Here is a 24,746-nt window from a genome sequence, read left to right as displayed (position 1 = left end):
GATTAGCAGTGGAACTCCTTGCCACAGGATGCTGTGGGTGCTAGAAGATTACGAAGTTCAAAAGAAAGCAGGAAAAATTCAAGAAAGAAAACATCATTGAGGTATCTCAAATACAAAGACAGCATCTCTGGACTGGGAAGCCCCAGGGCTGCAAGCTGTGGGAGTTTGGGAGCGTTTCCTAGGAAAGTGTTGCTACCCGCTTGCCCCTTTTGTAATCTCTCCTGTCTGCTAGACAGATCTTCAGCGTGATCCGGCATGGTCATTGCTATCTTCTGGCTGAAGGGTTTATCACCAGGCTCTGTCACTTGTGCTGCATATAACTGATATGTACCTAAAATGGCAAGAAATTATGGGATTTCTGGACCCTAAGTGTTTAGGCCTTTCTGATTCAGGGACAAAGAGAACAAGAAGGAGTTTGGGTTAAATTGATAAAAGCCCTAATGTAGATAAGGCACTAATATCTTTAGTATCATGCCATGGACACCAGATGTGAGCAGGATTAGACTACATGGTGCCTAAAGCACTGATGTCTTGGAGGTGCCCTCTCTTAAGTAGTGACTTAAGAGTGACCTTAGAGAAAGCATGGACCTAGCATTTTGGTGTTTCTTAACACAGGGTGAGCCCAGTTTTTGACAAGCTCATCTTCCCCCAGAACAGTTTTTCACACAAGCCATATGGTAAGTGGTTTTATATGTATTTTCTGTGATGAAGCTTTCCTAGAGCTCAGCCAGGTACAATTTTTGTTTTTAAGAGCCTTGCTGTCTCAGCAATCTCATCTGGATGAATAAGAAAACTGAACACATCTCTCCTTTTCTCTTATCTTATTCTGAAGTGTCAGCAGAGAATGAAAATTAGTTGAATGGCCTCTCTACCTATTCCAAACAAATTTCTGTTTTCTCATGTAAGTGTAGTTGAAAGGAGCTCTTGTTCAGGCTAGTGTCTACCCTGAAGAACTAGCTAACAGGTAGGGCAAGAGGCGGAAAAATAATTACAAGCTATCATTTTCAAATTACTAGTTTTGTGTATCACAAATTCATAAATAAGGCTGGGAAATCTCCCTTTTCATCACTGGGTTACATCGCTTTCTGCGTCATCAGTCATCCCAACCACTCTTACCTCATGGCTAAATAAATAGAGCTCACATCTTCAAGGGGGAATCACAGCAACATTTTGGCTTCCCTGTTCCCTCAGACCTTAATTCTGATCCAGATTAAGGGATGCGCTTCAGTAAATACGTGGTTTTCAGGAAGTGCGATAACTACAGTGGGACTTTTCATGTGCCGAGATTCAGGCACACACCTAAGTATGTCAGTGAATCAAGATCTGCAATTTTCTCTTTCTGAAGTGAACGTGTGCACAGAGATGAAACACGTGCAGTTAGCGATGGTACAGCATTTCACATACACCTGAATTAGCGATCGGCATTTTATCAGGAATGACGGCTATCTCTGCATACTACCTGAAAGGAACGTACCTAGCAGCAGAATTCGTAAGCCTAGATTTCAAGCACTGTGTGAATACGCAAGGTACTCCAAGGCTGTTGAAAACCTCATCTGTTGCCACTAAGGAACACTTAATAAAAAGCAGCTATAATAATCCTTGCAGAAACACCAGCATTGATTGTGAATGTTTGAAGATACACCTTTGGACCTTTGCCAAAGGCGCCTCAGCCAACCGCCTGCAAGGTCAGACGGCTGCTGGCTGAGATCCCTCTGCCCCCGTAGCCATCGGATCAGGTCTGCCATCCACAAACGGTATGGGGAGAAGGTCTGGGAGCGCCAGCTGGTGCCAGCCTGTTTCCTGCTGCAAAATCACCTTAGCGTAGAGAGAGTTTCGTTTTGAGAGCAGTGGGGAAGGCCTCGCTACTAGGGAGCAAGGAAGATGTCAGAGCACCAAGTTATTACTCATTGCAATTACATTTATGCTTAAAATTATGGATTAAAACCTATCCACGAGGTCTACAAAGAATAACAGATAAATTCAGTCTATGCTCTGCTTTAATTTTTTCAGATGAATGTTTCTTTTTATACCAAGCATATGGTGCACTAGATTTCAAGTCCCGTTGATACAGACTCTAATCTCTGTAGTCTCTTTATTATATTTTTCCATTTTTTGCTGAGTTGGAAAAAGGCATTGCATACCATCTGTCAGCGTGATCATAGTGCAATTTGCAGAAGTTTCAGACCGGTACAGCATTAGTAGCAGCTCGCCAGTCTCCTCCAGACTTGGGTTCTTCTGGAAGCAATATAGCCCCATTAAACAGTTACTTCACAAACAAAAACTCATTTGTGCAGCATGCTAATGACAATAATGCAAATGAATCTGTCATGTCTGTAGCTACTATCCCTAAGCACCCTGTTCATGAATATATGGTAATTAAGCTATTACTGCAAATGTAACTGTGTCAGCACTACTAAATTAAGGGCTGTACTGTAAATAAAAATGGGGTCATAAAAAGGAAAGAAGACAGTAAAAGATAATGGATAGAAATACTAAGGGCAAGGTAGCAGAGGCTTTGTATAAGCAAAGGAATTTATTTTAAAGGCTCCTACTAAAGGATCTATTTTGGTGCTATGGCTTGAAATTGCAGAAAGGCGCTGATACATAAAAAATTAGTTCTTTTTGTCCTCAAATGCAATACTAAATCCCATTACACTGGCAGGTTTGCGGTAAGACCGATAGGTGATCATCAACATATTACCCCTCCACTGTGGCTCCATTTCTGAGCTCATTAATAACTATGTAAGGTACGGAAAGATGCCTTAACAGACCCCTTTTGTAAAAGTTTGTAACAGAAAAGTGAGAGGTTCCTATTCCCAAAGAATAATTTGTAGCCTGAACTATGCAAAGTCAGGGTTTCTCTTATTTGGTAAACTCAATTCCACCGTATACTTTCTGCTCTCTTGTGTTGTCCCCAGTGCAGCCAGTTTTAAAAGCCGAACAAAATTATTCCCACATGAAGACCCCTATTTCCATTAAACAGAAGAGAAATTGGATTCTGTTCTGGTACACAAATATAAATAATGAGAAACACCACTGAAATCAATATTTTTCTTAGACTCAACCTGCATATAAATGAAATCAGAGTCTGGCTGTAGGTGACCAACTCCAGGGGTACGCCATCAGTCTTGCTGGTGGGACCTGGACGACCACTATCCTGCTTCAGTTCGAAAGATTTGAGGTTTGAAGAGATGACAAGAAAAAGTCCTGAATTAAAATACATGTCCTTACTGAGGAGGAGAGAGAAAAGATGGGAATGATTCAGTTTGGGGAGGTGATACACAGATGCACAGAAAGAAGGATAGACAATCATGAGCCATATATTGCAGATTCTGCATTTGCAGATTTTCCTGAGTCCATGATTTTCATAGAACGTAAAACCAAAGAGCGCAACGATCAAAAGATGCAAGACACTGCATGCAAAGAAAGCCACTGTCTGTAATTAGTCTGAGAGATGCATAGCAGATAAATAGCACTGAAGATGGCACATAGTGAGATTTATCTGTAAAGTGAGAGTTTTCGCCACTGTATCAGATAGAGGAAGTTTGTCTTTTTCTAAGGGATATAATCCCTCCTGCTTCAGCCCAGAAGCCGATTGCCAGCAGAGATTGGAAGATGCCTTTTCTCCAGGCTGTTTATTCCACTTGCATCCACAATGTGGTTTTCTGCCTTTTTTCTCTAACTCAGCTAGAACAGAGCCCTGGCAAGGATAGGGCACTGGGTTTGATGTCCCCAGTATGCAAATCCTAATTGAACAGGGACAAGGATATGCTGCATCAGTTTGCTGGTAAGCTCCCTAGAGATTGATTTATATAGGTACAGGCACAGTATATAGCTAAGTGGTTCAACAGCATTTTGAGATATTGGCTGGGAAGAAGAGAGCTGGCTGAACTCTCAAATCTGCATCAGCTGGCAGCCACCACCCGTAGCCGATCCCCTTCAAAATATCTTTGCTTTGACAGTGCTGAGGCTCTGAACTGGGGCCAACTGTGGATTTTGCAAATGGCCCCTCTATTTCTAAAGTGCTGGGCACAAACCAGCCGGTACAGAAGTGATCACCTTCCAACTTGGCATTTCAAGAAGTTTGCGCCCCAAATCCTCACTCCTTTCTTGCCTCCGGGGTCCCTCCTGGGGCTCACCCTGAGGCTGTGGATGGGGAATACGATGCCAGGGGAAACACGCTGTGGCTGCCGCAGGTAGAGCTGACGGCAAACCCTTCCCACTGCCCCCTCAAGCAAGCATTTGACAGCACTTGCTTTTGCCCAGCTGGCACGGGATAAAAGAAATGACTTTGCCAGTAAGTTTCCAGTTCTATCTAGAGATTCAGTGGTTTTCTTGAAATGCAGGGTGGCTCAGGGTCGCTGGGGAAAGGAAGCTTGTGAACCAAGGACAAAACGTAACAATAATCATGTGAGGCAGTGATGGAATGTAAAATAGCTTCAGTCACTTAATACAAAGTAAACCGTGGCTAGCTCAGGAGTAATTACCTATTTTTAAAGCTCTCTTTTTTAAAGAATTAAGAATTGCATACTAAGGAAAAGACCAGGTTTGAAGACAGATATCCAAACCAGAGCAAGAGAGCATAAAGGCAAAGTTTCAAAGGTATTCATCCTAAAGGCTAAAATTAGAGGTGAATTGTGGGAAGATGGAAATTAAACTGCTTTGGTCTCATACAAGTGCCTGCAAATAGTAGCGCATGCTTGAGTGCCCCCGGCTGCCGAGCCCTCTGCAGCTCCCCAGGGCTGTGTGCGGTTACACCACACTCTTCCCATGATATTTATTGCCAGGTCAAGGCCTCTGCTTCCTTTCTGACAATTCAAGTATGTTCTAAAACCCACATCTGTGTCTGCGGGGGGAATTGCCAGGGCGTTTCTGAGAACAGACTATCAGGTGCACGAGCACGAGCTCTGCCAGCGGGTGCAGGGAAGCCGTGCTGGGGCCAGCGTGCCCTGCGGAACTGCACGCACAGGCCACATGCATGGGGAGCATGGGGAGGGCTCAGCAAATACGTTACAACCTGTGTTTGCAGTGAGCGAGAAGCACATGCACAGAAGGAGCAAATGGCATTAAGTTAATGAGCAGTGATCTATTAAACAGCGGTGTGACCGCTGCTCGCGGTCATCTATCTTGTCCCGGCTCCTGCAGGTAGCAGCACTCGTGAAACGATGCGCTCATGTAACACAGTCAAAGCTGACTTGCCTCATGCTAAAAGACTGGAGTAAAGTTGAAGAAGGGAATAACGTCTTTTAAAGCTGTCTTTCTAAGGGATAATTTTGGTCATTTTGCCTGCCGTACAGCCTTGCCAGAAAATAACCAAGTGCCCTGTAACCAAAAATGCCCTGATGTGAGCAGCCAAACAGACTGGTAGTGTGTCTGTCTGCAAGCGGGAAACAAAAATGTAAATTCTGTATTAGCAAAAGGGAAAAAAGGACCATGAGTTTAACAAGTAGATTGAGACAAACTGTCCCTGGGCTAACACAGCCATCGCAGGATGGAAGGGATATTGTGACAACAGGAATCGAACTCATTTTTCCATACAGTTTAGTGGGAGCAGCAGGTTTAAGTCCTGGGGCCTGATCTTCCGCTGATGTGAATCGGTGCCCTGCCACTAACATGAACCAAGCTGCCCTGACGGTGCACCAGCGAAGCAGCTGGCCTGGTGTGTTTGCTGAGTATGCATTCACTGGAGCAAAAGAGATGGAATCCAAAACAACGATAATAAAGGTAATCCAGAGAAAAATTAAAACTACTGAAGAGGAGGCATAGAAATCTCCTGCTCACGTCTGCATCACCAGCTGTAGCCCCGAATATCTTGCCAAGCTATATTTCATCAAGCTGCACCACTTCTTGCAAATACAAGTAAAATGGCAGCCCCGCAGGGATTACCCGCTGCCCAGTTAACAGCGAAAAGATTTTGAAGTGCAGAAAGTTAGAAAAAGTTTTCCAGTTTCCTAGTTTAATATCCATGTTCTGATGACCTGAAGTCGTCTAAGGCAGCGATAAAAAAAAAAAAGAAAAAAAAAAAGCTATGGCATTTTCTTAAGGGACAAATTATTTTTAGCCATGGAGATTTAAAGCTCTCTCCAAGTTCCTGAACTTTCAGAACTTTTCTTCACTAAGGAGCTTGACAGCAAAGCAGGTTCTCTTTTTCCCAATTTTTCAACTGATCTAATTAAAATATGCAAAATCTCCCTTTCTGCATGATGAAGGAATACATATTTTTTCCAGCGAGATAAAAGGCATTTTCCAGAGGCTTTATTTCTAAGAATAATTGCTCCCCTCTCTGTTTTTAGGGCTCAGCTCCTGTCCTGCTTCACTTTATGGTAGAGAAATGGGAAATAAACAATCTTGCCCATTTTACTAGTTTTTGTTCTCAAGATTACTGGCACCAGACAGCTTTTGTGAGAAAAAATTGGTTGTCAGTGCACCGCTGGGCCCGATGCTGATGGACACTGGTACCACCGCACACTGCCAGAGCTTGATATAAATGGAAATCTGGTCCTTTATGCTTTAATTTAGTTCAGGTGCCTCCAGAGGGATGACTTCCCAAATGGGATATACATATATATATTTTTTGAATGGAGTTTGGGTTAGTATCGCTTTTCAAAAATGACACTGCTTTTTAATCACCCGCATTTATGGGATTTTTTTAGGGGTGTTTTGCATTGCTTTTTGAGTGAAGCTCCCCTCTGCCCAGCACCCCGTCACAGCCAGGGGGACAGAGGCAGTGCTAGCAGCAGCCTTGCCCCGTTTCCCTGCTCGCAGACCAGCGTCAGCTGCCCGCGTCTCCAATGCGCAGCTTCAACAGCTTTTCCTGTCGTCCCCTGGGGTGGCATTGCACACTTTTTATATGTGCAAAAACCAGCTCTTCCAGACTGTGGTCACCTTGTAAGAGGCCCTGGCTGGCCAGAACCCAGGGCCAGGATCTGCAGTAAAATGCAGGAGAATGAAAATCCTGTAGAGAATATAGAAAAGGAAATTAGTTAAACCAATCAGAAGGGCTTGCTAGAGTGACAACATAGCCCTGACCTATGCTGTCACTATACAATGACCTGAGGCTTTTGCTTCATAGTTGCAAATTTTCTTTTTCTTTCTCACTAAAACTGTTTTCTGTCCATAATCTGAACCTAATCTTGGCCGCTAAAGGGACTCTCTCCTTGGGCTCAAGGCCATTCCCTGGCAGTAAATTCAGTTCATCCCACTGGAACAGGGACAAATGGATGTCATTTACAAAGCCAACTGCACCCTCTCAGCACATATACGTATAACCGGTACAGCGAAACCCTTGCAGCAATGCGTCACGTGCCCCAGTCCTTAGAGTTAAAACCCAGACAAACTCTTAAGCATGGGTTGACTGAATCTGAGCAGGAAGAAAATCATTTTGTGTTCTTGGACTGACACAAAACGCAGGCAGAAGTTTTGAATAAACGATGTGCTCTGAATCATTTACTCGGCACTACTCAGTACCTCGGAGGACAAGGAGGGCTTCTAAACATTTGCAGTAATAAAATATTAGTCGACTCTAGTACTGTTTTGCAGAGGAAGAAGTGTTCATCCTGATGCTCTGCCCGATTTAGCTTGTGCATTTCTAGTGTGGCTGCCAGCAGGCTCTGGCACTTCAAGCTGCGGAGCCTGTTGTCTGCATAATGTTGTTGTGCCCCATTAAAGCTGTTGTTGCATTTCACCTTACGGGTGGGTACATCTCTGTGACAGATAAAGTGGTCTCTGTGCACAGACTGTAGCTAGTAAAGTGCTTTCTTAGGAAAAGTGCTAGCAAAGTGCAGCGAGTTCAGAGTCTTAGTACGTGTTATTCATCTTTTAATAATATCGCAGCAAAATGTAGGGGAGTATAGCAACAATTTTGATCATTGAAGGGGACAGGACATGGGTTTGACGTGTCTATAAGGCCAATTACAAACTCTTCTTGAGCGTCAAGTCTCGGTTTCAAGCATGAAGTGGTAAGAAAGGCTCATTATAGCAATTATGGTGCTTACAAAGGAAAAACAATTTAATGCTGGGGTTTTGTGCCCATGACAGATCCGCAGGGGATTAGCATCGGGGAGCGGAGTAAGAAACTCGATGTGCTCCCACACGGGTGCTGTCAGGACGCTGCGATCCTCCCCGTAACAGGTCTGGCCGTGGGCAACGTCACAGCGTGACGGTGAAGACAGGATTGGTGCGAATGCCTCCGTTGGAGCTCCTCTCTTCTGGTGTAAATAAAATGCTACGCTCGGCTTAAAAGTGCGGAAAGGGTGGAAGTGAACCCCAGTATAACCAGTGATGCCTGGGGGAGCCAGTGGGAAAGGGAAGGAGGGAAAGACAGAAAAAGGCCCTCCTGCTGACCAGAGGGAAGCTTTCCTGGCCAGGGAAAAGGTAAAAACTGGATTTCACTGGATTCAGGCTGTCAGTAAACGAGTTATGAGATTTTCTCAGTTATCTAACAGATCTAGACAGCCAAGTGTCAAAGTGTCTGGGAAACGAAGAGGAGATACGAACTCAGAGCCCTGAGATGGCTGGAGAGTTCCAAGCGGAGAGCTGGTCACTGAACTGGGTATCACTCGATGGTGTGCTGACAGGTATTAACGGCCTGGCAGGGAATTTGGCTGGATGCGGCCGAGGCAGGCCGTTAGGTTTGTCCCGTGTCAGCAGGGCTCAGGCCGGGGTGCCCGAGGCGCCAGGCCGCACCTGCTTGCCCCTCCAAAAGCTCTCCCCACCCCAGGAGCGGCCAGGACGGAGGGCCATGCCTCAGCCCCCTCCCGCTACAGGCCCAGCCCGGCGGGGGCCCAGCGTCACGCCCAGGCCAGGCCCCGAGGGGTGTGAGGGAGCGTGGGTGGGTGCGTGGGTGGGCGTATGTGTGTGTGGGTGGGAGTGTGTGGGGGTTGGGTGGGGGTGGGGGTGTATGTGTGGGTATGTGTGGGTGGGTGGATGTGTGTGGGGGGTGTGGGTGTGTGAGGGTGTGTGAGGGTGTGTGGGTGAGAGGGGAGTCTGTATCCATGTGTGTTTGTGAGTGTGTGTGGGGGGGAGGTGGGTGGTGTGAGGGGGTGTGTGTGTGTGTGTGTGTGTGTGAGGGGAGTCTGTATCCATGTGTGTTTGTGTGTAAGGGGAGTGTGTCTGTGTGAGAGAGAGAGAGGAGGCGGTATGTGGATGTGTGTGTGAGTGTGTGAGGGGAGGGGGTGTGTGTGTGTATGAGTGTGTGAGGGGAGGATGTATGCGTATGAGTGTGCGTGCGAGTGTGTGAGGGGCGGCTGTATCCCTCTGAGTGTGTGAGGGGAGGGTGTATCCCTGCGTGTAAGGGGCGGCGTGTGCCTGTGAGGGAGTGCGAGGGGCGCTGCGTGTGCCTGGGCGCGACGCTCCGCTTCGGCTCGGGCCCGGCTGCCGCCGAGGGGCGGTCGGAGGCGGCGGGGGCGGCAGGGAGCACCGCGGAGACCCGGCTTTTTTGGACGCGGGTCGCAGCCCTGCCCGGCGCCTGCCCGCTGCCGGGGCGAGGAGCGCGATGCCGCGCCCGCCCTGCCCTGCCTGCCGGCGGCCCTGCGGCTCCGCGCCGCCGGCAGCGGCGTAGCGCGCCCGCCTCGGGCGCACCGGCTGGGCAGCGCGGGCGGGGCGGCATGGGGGCTCCCGCTCCCCGCGGCGCTCGGCGCGGAGCGGATTACAAATGAGCGGCGCGGCCCGGCGCCCCGGGCCCGCGGGCACCCCGGCATGTAGAACCTGACGGAGCGGCGCGAAGGTGAGCGGCCCCCGGGGCGGGAGGGGGGACGGGGCGGCAGGCGGGCGCGCACCTTGCGCGGGGAGCGGCCCCTGGGCGGCGGGGCCAGGCGGGAGGACGGGGCTGAGAGGCCCCCCCTCGGTCCCCTCTTGGCGCTGCCCCAACTCGGAGCCGCGGCTGGGAAATACCCCCCTCGCCCCGCGTCCTCGGGCGCCGCGCACCAGCCGCGTGTGACGGGGGCCGCTCCTTTGCATCACCCCCCCGCAGGCGCGAGCATCCCCTTGCCCCGGCTTGGAGGGTTTCTCCCGCTGAAGTTGGCAGCGCCGGAGCGGCCGCGGTGCGGTAGGGCCGGGGCGGGCGGGCGGCGGGGCCGCGCTCCCCCGCGGGAGTTGCCGGCACCGCCGGGACTCGCAGCCTGAGGGACGGTGCTGAATTTTAGCTGTCCTTGCGCTGAATGACAGCGCGTACGGCGCCTGCCGTATCAGCCACCTGCATCCTCGCATGTACGGGTTAAATACGGGTGTAAATTGTTATTCATTAGGGCGTCCTTTGACCTGCTTGTGAGTCGTCTCGCTGACCCACGAGCCCTCAAAATGGGAAAGGTAACAGTGATATCGGAGAGGGTGTTCTCTGCTGTGATGCTCGCAGAAGAAATGCCTCATTTGTCGTCCCCTCGGTCCACAGACTATCGGGCATCTTGCAGTTTATAGTTTATCAAATTCCGCAGCCTAAAAAAAAAGTCAGGGCTGATTTTCAAGACTCTTCATAAGTTCATTTGTTTACTATGGAGCTGTGACTTCAATGCTCTCTTTGGTATAAAAACATTCTGCTTGTGTGATATTTTTGGTGGCATTGACAACAGATTTGTTAGTCATGGTTATGAATATGGTAATGTGCAAGTCTTCCATTAAATTCTACATGCTCTAGGTAACATGGATGAACAGTCATGTATGAAGTCTTGCATTCTCGCTGCTGCTGCAAGGGAGCAACGCTGCTTTGAACTTCCAGTCCGTTTGATCACTCCTCTTAACTTTTCCACTGTATTATAAAAAACATTTCATCTTCCTGCTGGTCAGATGTAAACCCTAAGTTTTGTGTCAGGTGCACCTCCTTGCAAGCAAGCTTATGTAATGCGGCGCCCTGTGCAGAATGCAAAAGGAGATGGAAGGAAAGATTTTTGGGAAGAGGATGGTCATGTGGTTACAGTGCCTCTGTGTGTATGTGTGTGTGCATGTCCCCGTGGGAGAAGAACTGAAGAGGGTTATTTACTTTTGTTCTGTGGACATCCTGCCTGATCCTGGGCAAGTCTCTCAGTCTTCTGTGTTGCTTGCCTTCTCTGTAAAATATGGTTTATCCTGTGTTACTGCTTCTCAGGGCTGTGTGAAGCTACTCAGAAGCCCTTGAAAACACTTTTCAGTCAGGGAGGTACTGTGTAAATGCAAATTACGATATTGCTGTTTTAAAAATGCTTTTCAGAAGTTAAAGCAGTATCTTTGGGCAGTTTATTGAAACTGCAGCCAAATGTCTTTTCAGACAGCTCCAAAGCAGATGAAAGGAACTATTTTCTTGAGTAATACTCCTCTGTAAAGAAAGCTGGTGTCATTTCTCAAGAAAAGAAAAAAAAAATCACATTTGGGTGTTATCAGACGTGTCACTCTTTGTTCTGTCCATGAATATTTACCCCCCGTTTCTCTGCATGTAACTTGGCAGTAATTATGAGCTGAAGGAACACTTCAGTCCTAGACTGTTTAAACTGTAAGTGGTGGATGAAAACATGAAAGAGCTTACCCTGACATCAAACTGGCCCACTGTGAGCCCACTGGTCTCTGTGGTGTGGCTTTGCTGTTGCATCTGGTTGTACTTTTATTCTGAGATATAGCAATGATCAATACACTATCAGCTAGGAGTAAGTCTTCCTAGGCAAGAACTATGTCTCAGGTGCTGCTACAGGGCACATTTCTAGCATTAAAAGTAAAGAAAAAGGTCCAGGTGCTGGCTTTTTTTTTTTTTTTTTTTTTAAGATGTGAAAAGAAACTAGATGGAAAAGGACTTGAGTTTGAGACTAACCTCTGATCAGCTTTAATTTATCTTGCAAGTACATAGAACGTTAACAGAATTCCTTATTTTTATTACTAGGCTTCTGAGAGAATTCTTTATATTTTGATGTGCATTGCTTTCATTCTAGCATATTGAAATCTCATTGGTTTTGTAGTATATTTTGTAAAAGGCATTATTTTTCTTAACCACCTTCTGCTTTGGTAGAATCTCTGAATAGCTTCTACTCAGAATTGCATTTTAGGTAATGCAAGACACAAAATTCTCTGATTAGCTTGCTTTTTGCAAAGATTTATTTTCAGACAAGCTTAAAAAAATCGTAGAATAGTCAGTTCTGAGGTCTTTTCATGTTGTGGATTTAATAGACAAGGTACTGTCAGCTGAGTTATGAGTCTTGCTAATAATATGATTACATTGTTTTTTGAGAGATACAGTTCTTGAAAACATACCTCAGAGGAGAAAATTCACAAAAGCTATGCGCAAATAATTTTTTTTTCTACAACAGATGGAAGAGCTTGATAATCACCACTCAAGGGTGGCTAAAATTAGTTTGAAACAGAAAAGATTATTCCTACAAGTACAGTAGTATAATTTGTATGAAATGAGCCAAATCCTACTAATTGTTGCACTGGTGTAAATATAGAGTAATTCCTTTGCCTGGAGTTTCTCCTTCTTTGTGAAGTAATGTAGAACACAAGGGATTATGATGCTGTTGAATTTTGACACGTTCATAGCAAAGGTCAGTTCTTCTTGAAACCCAGTGGCAGCCCATGGCCCAGAATTTAGCCCCCTGTTCTCACATTCACAACAGCATAATATTCACTCGCTGAGACTCCAATTCAAAATTTGCTGTAATATGTTTGTGGGTAGAGGGTTGCTGAATGACTCAGATGAATGTAGCTCAGAGTAAACAAACATGGAAATCATTTCTGGCTAGAGAGAGAGAAAGGAAAACGTGAGAGAGCAGAGAAAAGCCAACCTCAAGGATGAGACATTTGTCATGATATGATCAGCAAGGATCACCAAGTTCAGCAGGATTCCACCATCAAAAACTCAGGACTGGATTTGCCACAGTCTTTTACTGTGAGGTAATGAGAGGAACCTCTATGAAGTGAGTGTCTAAATGCCAGATTACAAGCAAGCAGAGTTTTTCCAGTTGCTCGGGCTGATAGTCTGGCACAAAGGCGAGCAGGCTCATGTCAAAAGCTGCATTTGGGCACATTTAAATGGCCCACCATGAGAGCTGGGAACCAGGTGTACTGCCTGTCTCAGAGAGGCAGGATGCTGCCAGTGACTGATTGGTAGTCTCTACAATGTCCAATTCGGGAAAAATACAAGCTAGCAAGTGATTCCTGGAAGTTTCTGAACCCAAAATCCTGGATAGCAATGTGGTGTTGGTATGAGTAACTGCAGAAGGATTCAGACCCAGCTTGTGGTTCAGATTAAGAAGTACCAGAGCAAGTCAGTGGCTTTGAAACAGCTGTAGGTTTCTTCTTAGCTAGGTGAGTCTCTAGCACAAAATCAGAGCAAGGCAAAGGCTATTCTCATTTGTTTTTCCTGCCAAGGGAGACAACCAATAAGCACAAATTACTGCAACAGAGCATCTTGCCAGTCAGGTCCTCTTTTGAGTGCGCAGGCCCAGTGCAGTTAAAAGGCATAGGAAGATGGAGCTGTCTCTGTGTGTGTGAGACTGCAGTCACTGGAAAGCTGGGGCAGGATTTTTATCCCTTTCAGCTGTCTGAGCTATTACGCTTCAGTGTGTTTTCAGGGTAAGTTAGGTTAAGTTCCCTCTTGGGAAAGCAAGAAATGTGCTGGCATCCAGGGTTGAAATGAGGAGAGCTGGGGCTGGTCCCCTTCCACTGCACAAGGATCAGTTCCCCAGAGCTCTGCCTCCCTGCTGGCTAACCTGCCTCCTGTTTTGGCCACTTTTACCATCATGGTAAAGAGAGGATGCTGTGGTGTTGTGTGGAGTTATTCAACGCAAAACCTGTGCTCTTCCTGAGATTTCCTGTCTTGGAAAGCAATGAGGAGTCCTTAGAGTGAAGTGTGGCCATAGGTATGGCATCCTTGCGGTGTTTTCTATGAGATGATGGCTGTGAAGGTGAGGAACTGGAGAGACAAGCTATATTTCTCTATGTGTATGAGTAGCAGGTAGATCTCAGTCCTCATTTCTCCATTTTTTATTTTCTTTAGAGTACATCGGGTTTTATATAGTGTTGGTCACAGTGGCCATGATAGGAGACTTGACTTAGGCAGCAGGCTAATTTTTGCTAATAGGAATTATGGGTGTTTCTGTTAGATCGTTAGACACTTATTATTTATTCTCAGCTCATTCTCTGGATTCAAACCAGGAAGCTACTTTGTCCATAGTCCCTTCTCCCTTCTCTCAGTCTTTCTCCCTCTTCATATGCAGTGAACATGTTCCAGTGAGAACTGAAGCAATTTCCTGGCCCCTCTCATGTGTCCTGCATCCCTTTTGCATCCTTAGAGAGGAATCTGATCCGCTGTTTGGGAAAGACTGACTTAAGCACCTGAATAGAGTCAGATACGTTTCCTATCATGTCTGCTAATTAAATTGTAATGCTCGTTACCACAGGATGCTGTCGAGGGCAAAAGCATAAGTAGGTTGAAGAAGATGAGACGAGTTCACAATGAGCAGAGAGTGGATAGGAAACACGATGGTCTGGATGTAACCTCTAGCTCTCTACACTATGAATTGCCAGATGCAAGGAGAGTGCAGAAGGGAACAGTCACTGTAAATGCAGTGGACAAAGACTGCTGCCCGTCACCAGGGATAACATCCTGGGATAGAAGGACCATGGGTCTAATCTATTCCTGTGTTCTCCCAGCACATAGCTAGCTAAAACAGCAATTCACTTTCTTCTCAGTAAAATACAGAGGGAAGAACAGAGCTTATGGAATAGTGTTTATTGGGCATTTTGGTTCCAGAATGATAACCAGAGTAGAGATTTCAGCCTGCTCTCACAGGTATTAATGGATTAACATAGGAAGCTGCAAGAATTTCATTGTGTGAAGCCTTACTGGCAAAGTGGTGTGAGAGGATGAAGCCATTTGGGGCTCAGGGCTCTGGCTGGGACCAGAAGATGAAATAATTCCACTCTCTCATTCAGTCTTTGTGTCCTGTTCATTCTGGTTTGTGCTGCATTATGAAATGGAGGTGCTGATCTTCTGCTTAGCCCGGAGCTGCAGTTAATGGAAATATCTGTATTATGTGTATTGGGGTATTTGAAAGTTTCCAGGCGGAAGGACCTCCAGGTTTATAAAATTGCCCTAATGCCCTAAAATTGTTCCTAATGGGAACAAGAGGAATAAAGATTCCTAGGATGTCAGCACCTCATCACTGACTCTTCACCCATTTGTCTTGGGAGGTGGAATTAGATGCAGGGACATGGTCACTGAATAAACGGACAAGGGGCTGTGAGACAGGTCCCCGAGGTACAGCTAGGAAGGCTATTTCAAAGAGGAGCATCTGCTGCAAGAGAGGGATTTTTTAACAGTAGAGGAGAGGTTACATTGGCAAAGGAAGTAAAGCCTGATCTAGGGAGGAGGAAGAGGGCAGGAGAGTACAGAGAATGTTCGAACAAAAGATGTGAAGTCCCTGCAGTATATGTAAAGCTATAGTGAAAATCCTTTACCCAGATCTTTCTTTCCTGTATAACACCATCGGGGGTTCCTCATTTGGGAAGAGCAGACTGAATCTCTGAATGATCCTAGAAGTCTTCCTAAGTTTGCTTCTCCTGCAATATCATTTCTTCAGCAAGAAAACAAAGACTAAACTCCCTCTTGGGAAAGTCCATGAGGGCCATATCTGGAGCTGACTGTGTCCAGTGGCTCCACAGGGGTTGCTGGAGAGAACAGGGCTGCCCAGCCAGCAGCCCTGTTCTCCACCAGCCTCCTGGTTCCTCAGCAGGGAGAGCAGCTCCCATGAGGTCCTGGCTGACACCCCATTGCAGCTCCTGCTGTCAAGGGGATGCACAACAGGAGACAGATACAACATGACCACATCACTGTTCCTGACAGACACTGAGTACCCCCTCTGTGCCATAGATATAGGGGGCACAAGCTGAACCCAGACCAGGAATGTGCTCTGTAGCTGGGAAAAGGGCTTCAGGCTTCTCAGACTCAAGGTCTAAAACAAGTGTATGCCTTAAAATGCACATCTATGTTTAAGCCTGGAGCTCTGTGTTTATGGAGTGTTAGGGCAAATGTTCTGACATTTGTCTGTGGGTTTCTATTGATCTTGAAATCATGCCAAGTTTGAAATGATATCTTTCCAGCTCTCCTTACTTCTTCACCATATACAGGGATTGATGCTGGTGCGCACACATGCACACTACTAAGATTACATCAAGAGCTGGTGATGAGGAGTGATATGTTATGGTCCTATAAGCACACGCGCCTGCGCGCACACACAAAATGGCTTCACTTCCACATTATCTCCTGCAGTTTTCCCTGCACCCTGTCTGTAACCTAATCAAACAGGCTGAGCAGCTGGTGAGTGGGCGCCTTGCCTGTCAAAGACATGGGTATGAATATCAGCAGTCAACAAGCCATCACATTAGCTATTGGCACAAAATGTAATCAGTGAGGGTAGACGCCCCTCCCAAAAATAAACCCATTGCTGTCCACAGAAGCCACATGAACCCGTGGTTGACTGAAATAGTTTGGGAAAAGAAAGAAGTTGAAGAGTGGCTTGGCTGAAAGTAATATATGCAGGATGCTGCAATGGGTGAAAGGAAGCGGTGTTTTAGAAGTCTTCTAGCTCTTCATGTGAGGGTTTCTGTCCGATCTCCAGTCAAAAATAGTTTATCTGCACTGGCCATACCTCTATGGAGTTGGTCAGGTAGTACGAATACTAGCAGATCTTTCTGGGTTGCCTTCTGATTTTGCCAAAGATTTGAATGTACTCATGAATGGAACAAGACAGAAAATGGGGGGTTTCTTCCTACAAAAATCTTACAGATTCCCAAAACGTCACTCCAGCCTTCAAACATAACAGACACCAAGCCCTGAAAGTGTAATTATTTATGTAAAATGGAGCATCTAGAGAAACCAAGAGCCGGGTACTTAAATCACTCAGCAGAGGGCTGCGGAAGGAAAAGGAAAGGCTGGGATTCAGGCCACCAACACAAGGGTGGGCCTGGCCCAAAATCTGTTTGGTCTTTCTTGTATGGAAGAAAGATCAGATTTGTCAGAGCTGTTAGCTGTTTGGTCCCTGATCAGAGACATTTCCAGTCCAAGGCTAAGCTCAATTCTCAGAATTCCTAATTGTTGCCTGGCTGAAGGGAAATGTGGCTCTAATCGGCCTGTCCTCTTTCACCAGTCCTGGGTGAAATCTGTCCTGGCCACGGATTGAATTGCTGGTGAAATCTGAAGGGACCCTCTGCACCTACGAGATGAGCACAGAAGCAACAGTGGGAAATGGAAAAACTCCCACCGACTTTACTGAGCTTTGGATCTGGGCTTGAAGAACAATTTTTTTTTTTTTCCCAGATGTTCTCACTGTCCTCTGAATGGCTTATTTCAATTCTTATTTAAGGCCCAATAGCTGATGGCACCAAAATTCAGGGTGAAGTATTTGGGGTGTAATGAAGGAGCAGGGTTGCTGCCATGACCTTCCCATGGACATTTGGATTAATCTTTCTCTCTTACAAAAATCAACTGGAAACAAAGCTCCCTCCCCTGTGGCACTGACCTATGCAGAGCAGGCCAGTTCAGGGCTGTTTTGTGTGTTTGCTTTTTTAGGATCAGAGCCTTTCTTTTTTTCCTGCTTCTGCATGCGGAGCTTCCCCTCAGTGACAGGAGGTGCATATGTGGAGCAGGGACACCTGCCTTCACTGGCGTGGCAGGCGACTTGTGAAGGTGACCTCTTCAGAAGCGTCTTTGTGGACCCTCCCAGAATGGGGGCTGACTCAGCCCAGGAGTTTGGGCTTGTGTTCAGGCTCAGCCCTCGGTAAGCATGGAGTTACAAATGGCTGGATAAAAGCTGAGTGCATTGTTTTGCACTGTGACAGGCTGAGGTGAAGGGAACTAAGGAGTTGCTCCAGACAGTGTCACAGAGATGTGATTCCTGCAGTCCTGCTACATAGCCCCTTTCATGGCAGTGTTCTTTTAGGGTCCTTTAATCTGGTTATTCTGCTTGGCTGAAGTCCTTTAGCTGCCAAACTTGCAGCGCTGAGGCTGTGGTGCTGTGAGAGGATCCTGTGCCTGATTGTTCCTACATTTGAACTGGGATAAGATCACCAACACCTGTCAAATCTCCACTGCTGTCAGATTATTCACAGTAACTACATTGTTAGGTGGATTTTGTTGTTGTTTATGGACATTTCAGAACCTGATCCGGGTTCAGCAAATGGCTCTGGTATTCCTGGATGTTTGGCCAAACACATTTTTGCCAGCAATGGCTTCTAGACTGGTCTCTCACTTTCTGTGATGCCTGTAGGAAAATTTGGGCAGCCACAGGATATGGCTCTTGTTGATCCAGACACTGATGCTTGAGCCTGAGAGCCTGCTCTGTTCAAATGCCCTCCAGTAGTACTGGCAAGCTGAGGGCCGTTGCACACATTACAACATGGGGTTTCCTCCCTTTTCAAGTGATAACCATGCATAAGTGGGTACACGCTGTGGCATACAGCAGTATGCAGTCACAGAGCAGTGAGGCCTGGTCCGTAGCATGTTCCTATGCTTAAATGTTGAAGTGTTATGAAGAGAATGCAGAGTTCAAAATAAATTGAATTAGGCTTTTAGTTCTTGTTCATTTCTAGAAAATCTGAAGTATGTTAAATGGCGTTAATACTGTGCCTGTATTGCACTTGCTGTTTAAATCGGCTTTATGGATTGAGCCTCTTAACATGGAGTTAGGATAGATTAGCAGCATCGTCACCCATTTTACAGACAAGGAAAGAGAAACACAGCAGCATACCCATTATCATGCAAGATCGAGAAGTCAAAGCCAGGTCTTCTGCTGCCTTGATGCTGTGCCACACAAAGCTGTCACTGAGTTCAGTTTATGAATTCAGAAGCAAAAGAACAGTGTGCTACTAATAACGTGGTTACATGAGGGATACCAACATGCTGTGTTAGATTTTGTGATGGATGGATTCCCGTTTTAATCATCTTTTATAGCCCCAACATATACAGTACGCCTTTGTGAGTACTAAATGGGGAATCAAGTCATAAAGAATTGAGACTTCAGACAGGGGGGCACAAAGCCCAGCCCACTTCCCACGAAGAGACCATTAGCAGTGGTACAGTTGCACATGCACACATTGTGTTGTTATGACCAGCTTAAACTCAATATTGAACATGTCCAGTGCTAAAATGGGACTGGCAGTTGGGAAGAAAGGAACATAAAGTAGGATATTTATGAAATAATTATGAAGCACTCTTAGATGGAGGATCCAAGCAAGAGAGTTTGTAGAAGAAGCTCCTGTAGAAGTTTGTAGAAGAAGGGTTCAGGTTGATTCTTTGCCCCTGTCTTGCTGGATGATGTGGAATGGATCAAGCTGTGGGGCAGTCTTTTTTCTCCATTACATAGGTGTCAATCTTATTGCTGCTAAGGTCAGCCCAAAGCAGGGGTAAATGACTGAATTCTAATCTGCAAATATGAAAAGTGAAGAATATGGGCAGGTCTTCCCTTCAGTGGAAGTAAAGTCTTTTATAGGAAAGATCATTTATAAATATCATGGATAACTGATGCTATTCAAAAGTACTGGTTTGTTTCCAAATTAACCAACACATAAGTAGACCTACTCTTTTCTCGTTTAAATTCATTCTTTTGGTTAGGATCCAGGGACTTGATCTACTGTTTTGTATCCAACTCTCCTGTTGAATCCATATGGATCAATTATCATTATTGAGAGCATCAGGTTGGTCCTAAAGAGAACCTCTCGCACCTGAAAAATGAACCCTGGAAACAGCCTCCTCAGACTGCAGAATTTTTCTAGCCTAGATGGACACCCTCTGTGCAATGGGGATGCTGGAGACACGGAGGGGTGTTTGAATACCAAAAGGGTTTTTAGTTTGACCATCTCTGTTTTCATAGATGTTCGGAGAATGACTGCACTTTGCGCAAGTGCCCGAGTCCATGGGAACTGATGAATGCTACAAAGTAATGGACTGTCCTGGTGGAAACCCAGTCATCTGTTCGCATTAGACCAGCCTAGTATGTGTTTGTAGCACTGCTGACAGTGCCTTTCGTGTCTGGGCAGCTGGGGAGACCTTATGGGGCAGAAAAACATAGATTTAGCCCATAGGAAATATTAGAACCCAACCGCATGTGATTGTTTCAATAAAGAATCCTGTTTGTATTTGTAACAGCCCAGGAACATACCATGACCTGAACATCTTCTTTACCCTCCTGGGTAATGTCAGTACAGTCTTTGCAGAACACCCTCCAATGTTTCCTGTTACCAAGACACCCTATTTCTGCATACAGATATATAAGGCACCAGGAGATGGTCCTGCAAATTTGTGCTTTATTTGGTCCTAAAGCTCCCCTGCTGCACACATCCAAGCCCAGCAAAGCACTGGTGACGTATGGATAGAGACATACTCCTAAATTGGCACTTGTTCTCTTCTCTTGCTTTTTTTGGGGGTGCTGAGTAGGGAAGATAGAGCCCAAAAGTGAGAGTGACAATAGACTAACTCTAAACGTAGTAGGCTTTGGGGCTGAGAACTGAAGAAGTTCAATAACAGCATGTGATAGACTACATCGGTGGTACACAAAACGAGAAGCAAAGTATGGAGATACTTTGATGTGCTCCCAAAGCTTTGCAGTACCTTCCCTGCTGAGTTAGAGGAGAGTTTTAATTTGGTGAGTCTAGTCAATGGCATCAGCCCAGGGTAACAAAGCAGAAAGGAGTCCAGAATAGTGACTTCTCTTTCCAGTTTTATCTGTGCAATTAGGAATTTATGTCACTGAATTCAGCAAGACAAGTGAATCTGCATAAGCAGGATGAAATTCAGAGTGCGTAAGATGCATTTGAAACAATTTGGATCTGCTTTGGCTGAAGTAATGTGAAGGAAGAGCGTAGTAAATTAATAACTAACACTAGAAAGGAAAATAGAAAAGGAAGTTAAAAGAAAGGAGAGCTCTAAGTATTTTCTTGCACTAAGATGACATATAAATATATACAGACTTAATTAGGAGAAGGTTACTTGAAATCTCAAAGCCAGCTATCGGCTTCTCACTTTCTCACAATATTTTGTTACAGCCTACTATAAAAAAGGCATTTAATTAAAACAGATTTATTCATCCAATCATGCAGGTGTTACAATGAGACACTGTTTCCAGAACTTGGGTCTTTTTGGTCAACTTAATGGAAAGTAATAATATCATGGAAAAGGTATCTCCCACGTTAATAGGCCGTATTCATCCCTTGTACCTTAGCATTGGTTTGTTCTGTGGCTTTGCCCTGAGCCTAGCAGACTGCAAACACTCTATGAGATTTTGTCCTGCATTTTATGTGTGTAAAGGGAGGATTTTCCCTGAGATGTTTTCAGTTGCAATGCCGTAATTGCTTGTATTGCTTACTTAGACTTCTCTGTGTGCCCTAAGGATCTGCAGTCCTATGCTAATGTAATACATAAAGTAGAGTCACCTTGACTTCACATTTATCAGCTTATGCAAGTGCTAACCTTTTACTGCACTGCAACAGAAATGTCATTCCTGTTCAGCCTCGAGATGACAAACAAACAGCTTCATTGTCAATAACAGATTTAGGAGGCTGGCTTGCTCAGTGGCTGGTGCAGTGGCTTTGGGAGCGTAGTTCTTGTCAAACACTGCACAAACCAGAGTGGGCAATCTTGTTTTTTTCCCCAGGGAGGGATGGTGTTCATTTGTTTGTTTGTTTGTTTGAGTAGTTTCACCTTTTTCAGGCTTTGAGGAGAACATACTTGAGGTATGCTGAACATTTCATGCCAGCTTTTCACTCGCTATCTGTGGCATTATCTGGTGCAGTGTTTGTGCTTGTTTTGGAGCAGCTCGAACTGTAGGATCCTTGGCAGGAATGCAGTATCCCTAGAGCTATCACTGCCCCTCATTATCTTTTATAGAAAGTTGAAGTCCAGAATGAAATTTGGGAAACATATGGATAGCATTTGACTTTTTCAACCTGAAATGTCAGCCAAGTAACATTTGTGGAACCAGTATAGCCAGACACCAGGCAATAGTCATTGTGTAACAGCCTGGACCGTCCTGCTAAGGATTTGCAAGGAGACTCAGTAGCCTGCCTGAAATATAGGGGAATTCTTGGAGAAGGCCAGCTTCTTTCACCCAGACCCCTCACTTCTGTAGCCGTCCTTGAAGGCGATGCATGGTATCTTGGCTAAGTCAGCAGAGGTTTGGTATTAGCATGATATGTTGAGCAGGTTTGTTGGCTTCAGAGGGTGTCTCACTAACCGAGTGGGACACTGTTTGCTTTACCTGACCTAGCACATTCAGAGCGAGCTTGAGTGCCGTCATTAAAAGCACCACAGAAAACTCAAAGCACAAATAAAGGGAAACTGGGCAATAATCCTCACAGAAAAAAACCCCAACTATTTCAAGGCCCGGAATATACCCTTAGCAAAACATTTTGATTTTGCCAAGGAAAATAAGTCATCCATGACTGAGCAAGGGTGGACTGTTCCGTGACACCTGGGGGATGAAAGAAAATCCAGAGTACTAGGAGGAAAAAGAAAGACTTGAGGTAGAAAAGCATCTGCAACTTGGAATCCCTCCAAATTGCATACTCTGAATAAATGCCACCTGGACCCTCAAGGCCTGGCCTTGGGGAAGGGTGCAAGGACTGTAGTGCCTTCCTTCCCATTGCAAGAGCGTGTGGGCAGGAGGCAAGCAGGCATCATGGGGGCAAAGAGAACAACAGTGACACGGCTAGCACAGGGTGTGATGCACGACAGTGTGCAAGGGTCAGTCAGGTCAGCAGCAAGCAGTACCTTTAATTATTTTAAGGTAGAGCTTGGAGCAAAAGCAGGGCAGAGAGAAGAGCTGTAGTCACCATGATAATATGGGTAGAGCCCAGGGCTTACAGCCCTCCTCCCCTTCATCAGTCATCCTCCCCACGGAAATAGAGAGTTGAATATATTGGATTCATCCAGAGGGGACACTTAGTAAGCTGACGTGGAATGAATTAATTGCAGAAGACTTTGAGGGTGTCTTTTAGAAGACAGGAGAAATTCCTGAGTGCATAGGATTGAACTGAGACATTTAAGAGATGCACCAATTCTCACTCCAGCTGAAACACCCCTCTTGCAAGGAGAAAGGCTGACAAAGGAGCGGATGAGTTCCTTGCCCTGGGAACTGTAGGATGAGCAGCACCAGCACCATCCCTTGCTCATTGTGGGGAGAAAGGTAGTACTTGTGCTCACGTAGATGGAGCCAAATAGGTGAATAGCTAACTTTGCCACTACCTAAAATCAGGGAACCCTTTGTGGGCATGGCTGATGCCCTATAGTTTTCCATGCTTGCATATGCCTGTATGAAAGCTGGAGAACATGTATGTGGCTGTTTGGCTTAGCTTCTACAGGCTGCTGTTCTGGCTGGAGATGCTGCACAGGGGAACAGTATTTGTGGTTGTTCTGACAACACTTGCTGGTAGTAAGGTCTACATTACTATGTTTTGATGACAAATCAGTAAAGATGGATCTGAACTGTAGCTCTGAAAATAGCTCTGGAAGGAAGGAGCCAGACCTGCAGGGCCAAAGGTATGCAAACAAGAAAGCAAATAGCAAGCAACTGGCCTAATGCATTTTAGACAAAATTGAAAAGAGGTCTTCACTGACAGCAAAATCCAGCTAAAAAAGAGAATGCAAGCGCTCCTCAGAGTGCTGGAGGGCACAGGAAAGTCGGTGCTGAATCTAGCTTCCCACTTGAGAGCTGTGCTGTGCAAAGGTATTTGATGGGCAGGGGATGAAAATCTCAGGGGAACAGGGACTGGAGAAGCTGAGGAAAGATAGCTAGGCTACAAGTACTGTAACATTAAACAAAAAGATACTTCTGGTCCATCATGGCACTTCAGAACACAGGGCCTAGGAAACGTAACCTCAGTACATTGAGAAGAATTTGGCCTTAGTTCGTCAGTGTAAAACATTCATTGTTTTATTTATTTTTTTCATGCATGTGCTAGCTGCAACTAGCTACTAAATACAAAACCATTCCTTTATTATAGTTACAGAAAGGGACCTGAAAAATGAGAAGGTCTTGAGAAAATTGTGGACCTGAATGCTTTCGGTGGAGCCAAATTAAGTCCTGTATATAATTAAGCCGGTAGGGATGCAGGGTTATTCTAAAGAGTCAAAGAATTAATTTTAGATATGTGACAGCGTACCCCCAAGCAAAATGAGGCTCAGGATTTTAATCAATCATGCAGTCCATCTAGGAACAGCTCAGAATTTGAGGAAAGTCCCAATTTTCCCTTGCAATGATGCATGTAACATATCATGTCTTCCATGGATACTCTTTTTGCAGTCATTTTTGCTCTTCTGTTACGAAAACTTGATTCTGGGTAATAAAATTTAATGGACAGTGTTCAAGAATGCTAACAGCTAATTAGATGAACAAAAAAATGTGTAAAATAGGATTGTTACTAACCGTAGAGCTTGAAATTATAGAACTGTACATGGTCATTATGCCCATGCCCATTGAAAGTGTAAGTGAAAAAAATCCCCAGGTCTTCATTTAATATCGTTGTCAGTTGTTTGTTATACAAGCTGGGTTTAGCCTTTTGGATCTGTTTTTTAGTCAGACACTTTATCTGCTTTATGTGTCTGGAAAGAACAGTGCTGACAGTTTCTTGAAAATGAGAGCTGTGCAGTGAGAGAAAGTTATCAAAGCTGGGAGGAAGGCAAAAAATTACTTCTAGAAACAGAATACATTCCTGTTACAGCAACCGAGACCAGGGCCTCTCGGTGTCCTTACTTGTAGCCAGTGATGCCATATACTTTAAAACCAAAATGAGAGAAGCAA

General features: G+C 45.5%; 1 protein-coding gene across 2 annotated transcripts in view; it reads left to right on the top strand.

Moving 5' to 3' along the window:
- The first annotated feature begins 9,643 nt into the window (after nt 1–9,643).
- The window catches only part of TRPC5 (transient receptor potential cation channel subfamily C member 5), a 104,533-nt gene continuing 89,430 nt past the window's right edge, over nt 9,644–24,746 (top strand). For both annotated transcript variants that reach the window (XR_012996105.1, XM_076347405.1), the window contains exon 1: nt 9,644–9,724. The gene's annotated coding sequence lies outside the window, so the exon portion shown is untranslated. The remainder of the gene's footprint in view (nt 9,725–24,746) is intronic.

Source organism: Aptenodytes patagonicus, chromosome 9 (assembly GCF_965638725.1).
Source record: "Aptenodytes patagonicus chromosome 9, bAptPat1.pri.cur, whole genome shotgun sequence".
Lineage (NCBI taxonomy): Eukaryota > Metazoa > Chordata > Aves > Sphenisciformes > Spheniscidae > Aptenodytes > Aptenodytes patagonicus.
This window is presented reverse-complemented; position numbering and strand designations above follow the sequence as displayed.